This window comes from Phyllostomus discolor, chromosome 14 (assembly GCF_004126475.2).
Source record: "Phyllostomus discolor isolate MPI-MPIP mPhyDis1 chromosome 14, mPhyDis1.pri.v3, whole genome shotgun sequence".
NCBI lineage: Eukaryota > Metazoa > Chordata > Mammalia > Chiroptera > Phyllostomidae > Phyllostomus > Phyllostomus discolor.
In genome coordinates, this window is record NC_040916.2 from 26,795,264 (window position 1) to 26,800,158 (window position 4,895).

Below are 4,895 nucleotides of genomic sequence, written 5' to 3' on the forward strand. Positions count from 1 at the left end.
ATCCTTCTGTCCTTGTCTGTCATCTGTCTGAACCTGGAGATTTGCTGTGAGGCCTGGAACTCTAGGGGACAGTGGGGATGGACCTTCTGGTGCTGGACCCCTGGCTGTCATGGGGAGGCCACCACCCCAACAGCCAGGGCCCTCCCAGCTCTCAGTCCCCATTCTTCCACCTCTGACCTCCAGTGGTGGCTCCTCACACCTCAGGTCCTGGTGCATCCTGCTATCCTCACCCGAGTCCACAATGTCTGGTGTCACCTCAGGTCCCATGCTGACAGGTCACCCTGATGTCAGAGCAGCAGGCAGTCAGCTTGTCACTGTCCCATATTGTCCTTGGTTGGGAGCCACGTGCAAGCACTGGCTCCCCTGAGACTGGCCCCTGCCCCATGGGGACAAGCTCACCAGCTGCTAGAGCAACAGCCTGAGTGGGGGATGGGCTGGGACGGGAGAGGGGTCCTGGGCCTGTGGGGCAGGTTCTCTGATGTGCCCAGAGGGAGGGGCCGAGTCCTCTGGGTGCTGTGCTGTGTGAGCAGAGACAGCCAGGGCTTCTCTCCTGGGCTCTGAGACCAGGGTGCTGGCCTTGGTGGCTGCGGTGGGTCCCTGCTCCATGGAGAACCAGGCCACCCTCAGGCACAGTGACCCCCTGGGCCCCCGTGAATGCTGGGCAGAGGAAGAGGGGGCTGTCATCAGACCCCAGCCTGAAGAAGGGCCTCAGGGGCCCAGAGAAGAGTGAACGGGGGCATGTGTAGATGAGTGATCTGCCCTCCTGTCACAAAAGGAGACGTCTCCAGATCGTAGTCCAGGAAGATGGCCACCCGGCGAAGGCGCTCCCTCAGGGAGAGGGTCTTCTTCAGAGAGGACAGGACCCGGCACTGGTGTCCAAACAGCTCCAGGGTCCAGAAGCCATTCTGAGGGACCAGCAGGGCCTCCCCTTCCCTCTGCACACGGTCTGCACAGACCCCCACGGCCCACACCATCACATTTCCTACCTCCACCTCCCAGTAGTGTCTCCCCGAGGAGAAACCCTGCACACCCAAGACGCATGGCCGGCAGTCGAATCTCTCGGGGTTGTCGGGCAGGCTCTGCCTGGAGGGGCCCCGCCACACCCTCCTCTGGTCCTGGGACAGGAGGAGCTCGGGGTGGGCGGTGTCTGGGTCCAGGAGCACGTCAGCTGCACAGGAAGTGTCAGCGTGAGGCCTGGGTGCTCAGGGGGACCCAGGAAGCCGGGGGGGACATACCCACAGGGTGTGACCTCCATGAAGGCCCCGTGATCCCAGACCCCAGGCAGCTCACAGAGGAGAGCCCTGAGGCTGCATGTCCACCTGCTGAGTGAGGGGGCGGGGCCTCAGGGAGAGCACACCTGGGCACTGAGTGAGCAGAGAGCTTACCAAAGGGGCTGAAGTTAATGTCTCCTACTTTCTCTCCACGTCCTGACATGTGCCCCCTTTTCTATCACAAACAGATGGTCTCTGGGACTCTGTTTGGTTGCAGACGTCCCAAACTGGCTTCATACACGGGGGACCCTGTCCCCTCCACCTCCCAGTGAAGCACTTCGGGCCACTCACCTGCCCCCAGAACACGGGACCTGCTGCCTCACAAGGAGACCCCGACCCCCTAGTCAGTGACGTCTGTTCCCTCCTCTGTGCCCCTTGTTCTTGCCCCAAACCCCTCAGGGAGAGGGTCCCCTGTGGGTGAGGCCCTACAGCCCCCCAGTTCATGGGTGGTTTTCTTTTGAACAAAGGATGTCAGACTCATTAACAAATACTTTCATTTTTGTTACTTGACAGGGAGACAAAAGAGCAGAAGCACCTGCCGTCACCGTTGGAAGGACCAGGTGAATAAAAACCAAAAACTGTCACTGTCCCTGCTGAGCGGCCTTCACTGTGGCCTGGTTAGTGCAACCACCTCCCTCATCTTCTTCCAACATCTGTGCAGTCTGTCCTCACACAGCTCCCTCCTCCAGGTCACCTTGCTGCTCTGCTCCAGTCCCTGCCCTGGCTCCTGTCTCACTGAGACTCCACCACAGGCTCCCTGTGACCTGCTTTGCCCCGTCTGGTCTGGGCCCCTTCCAGGTCCGCACCCCCTCCTCCCATTCTCCCTGCACTCAGTCCCTCCACCCACACTTGCCCCCCGGGTTCCTTGAAACTGCCACACGTGCTGCTGCCTCAGGCCCCGGGGCACCTGCCCCTCCTGCTCCCTGGTGCTCACCCCCATGTGCCCTGTTGCCCCTTCTCACAGGAGCCTCCTCACCTTTCCAGTTCCATGACTGCTCCCTTGCCTCTAGCCTCCACACACTCTCCCCGGATTAATTTTTCTACAGCACTTATCACCGTCTGATATAATTGTTGAAGTATTTTACTCAATGGGTTAAGTGTTTTATAGGTTACTTTCTGCTTCTGTACAATATGAGCCCCTTGATGGTAGGGATGTTTATGCATTTTCTTCCCTGATTTATCTCCTGTTTCTAGAACTGAGCCTAGAACATATGTGATCCTTGCTAAGTGTTTGTTGAGTGACTTTATGAGTGTCTATAGATACTGACTGTCCCAGGTCCATCCTTGGAAAACCCCACGGGCAGGAAGGGAGGCTTCAGCATCAGCACCACCAGGAGCAGACAGCCCCCTGCCCCCACCTCTCTCCATGGTGTGTGATTGTCCTGAACACACAATCGCAGCTGCAGCATCAGAACCACAACAGGGAAAATGAGAAGATTTACCCTCAGAGGCGAGGCTCCTCCTCCTGGGAGGGGAGACTCTGTGATGCCCCCTGTGAGGAAGGGAGAGGCCTTAGCTCAGCTGCAGCCTGAGCTCCTCAGGGCCCAGGACCCTCTCAGCCCCGCCCCTCCCTCAGCCCCACTCAGGCTCCCAACTGTCTGCTGAGGGTCCTGCATTCACTGGCCGGGCCCCCAGAGGGCAGGGAGCTGACCTGGAAGGGAGACCCCAGAGCCCCTCTCCTGGCCCAGCAGGTGTTGTTGACGGAGCAGAGCTGGTCCTCCCAGAGCTGTCCCTGATGGTCACGGCCATGGTGACCCTGTAGAGGCCGTCTGTGTCCTCAGTGTGAGCCTCCTCCAGGGCGGGCATGAGCTCACCATAGGGGTCCCCACACTGCTCGGGGCTCTGGGAACCACCCTGTGGAGGTGCACTCCAGCCAGACACCCCATCCTCATGGCCCTTGATCTCAATGAGGGGCTTGGATCCCAGGGCTGTGACAAACATGTCTAAAATGTCTAATCCTAATTCATGTGACAGACAAAGACCCTTAGAGATCTCTGAGCAGTAGCCTGAGCACACTCTGTGGGGTTCCACCGTCTCCCCTGCTCACGGCCCCACTGAGCTCCCTGTGCTTCTCAGGACTCGGTGCCCACAGCTCAGCAGGACACACCCCCTCACTGGGCCCTCGGGCAGGAGGAGGCCCCCTGCCAGGGCAGAGGGGTCCTCGACAAACACCTGCTGGTCTGTGGGGGCCTGAGGCTCAGAGAGAAACTTTCTCCAGGAGTCACAGTGCAAAAGAGCCACCAAATGAAATGCCACACCTGCCACCACCAGGCACATGATGGCCTCCTGTAGGGCCTGCCTTGTGGAAATGACAGTGGTGGATGCCATTGTCCTGGGCTGTGATGTTGTGAATGACCAGGGCCACCCTCCTCTTGCTCACAAACGTTGTTTGTCCTTGTTACTGCCTCAACTGGACGCTGCACTTACCCCCAGCAATGGCCCCAAAACAATCGTTCTAGGACTGGGACTCTGTCCTCATGTCCTTCCTTTCACCTGACTTGTTCCGCCAGATCTGTCCCTGTGAGAAATGACCCGAGACAGTGCCCAGCCTGGAGGGTCTCAGCTCCTCTGACAGCAGCAAGAAGGGCCTCTGGGTCCCGCCACTGAGGGAAGCGCAGCTCTGCCAGCAGCCAGAGTCAGGAAGATGCACTGGTCCCTGGGTCCTCAGTGAGCCCCCAGTCGGTGACTCCTGGACTTGAGGTCAGTGACAGCCCTGCTGGACCTCTGACCTACAGAGTCCAGGGGTAGTAAATGGGTGCTGTGTTAGGTCAGGAAATGCGTGGGTATGTATCACAGCAGCAACACAAAACCAATACAATTGGGGTTTTGTGAAAATGTTGCAAGGAGCTAAACCATGAATCTGGTGAGTTGTCTCTGAGAGCTTAATCTAGAAGTGCATTGAACAGTGAAGATTACTGACAATTTTTTTAAAAAGATTTTATTTATTTATTTTCAGAGAGGGGAAGGGAGGGAGAAAGAGAGGGAGAGAACATCAATGTGGGTTGCTTCTCATGCGCCCCCTACTGGAGACCTGGCCAACAACCCAGGCACGTGCCCTGACTGGGAATTGAACCTGTGGCTTTTTGGTTCACAAGTTGGCACTCAATGCACTGAGCTACACCAGCTACAGTGATTACTGACAAGTGCATTTAACAAATGACACATGACAACCATATGCTAGTGGAGGGGACACCCGGTGAACAATCACAGTGATGATGACATGACCTTTACCCTTGGTGCCCTGGGAAGGGACCCTCAGGGCTCTGTGGCCCTGCCCAGCAGGGACACTCAGCTGCTGCAGAGGGACAGACGAGAGGCAGAGGGAGGGGCAGAGGCCACGTGTCTCTCAGGTGCACTGAACTCTGCACGAATCGCGTGTTAGTGAACTTGGCCCCGTCTCAGTTTTCACCCTTTCAAAATGCGGCTGCCTCCCAGGGCTGTTGCGAGGGTCAGTGAGGTTCCCACAAAGCCTCTGGCACGACTCCAGGACATGGGATGTCACTTGTGAGTGTCAGCTGCTGCCGTTCGAGGGCAGCTCCTTCGCCGGTGGCCTGTGACCTCACCCCCTGCCCCTTGTCTCTGCTTGTGTGTAGGAACTGAGGGAGTGTTAGTGAAGTCCGTCAC

At 57.9% G+C, this 4,895-nt stretch overlaps 1 pseudogene; it reads right to left on the reverse strand.

Annotated features, from left to right (window-relative positions):
- Nucleotides 1-253: 253 nt before the first annotated feature.
- On the reverse strand, nucleotides 254-4,763 carry LOC114489473 (annotated as a pseudogene).
- Nucleotides 4,764-4,895: the final 132 nt, after the last annotated feature.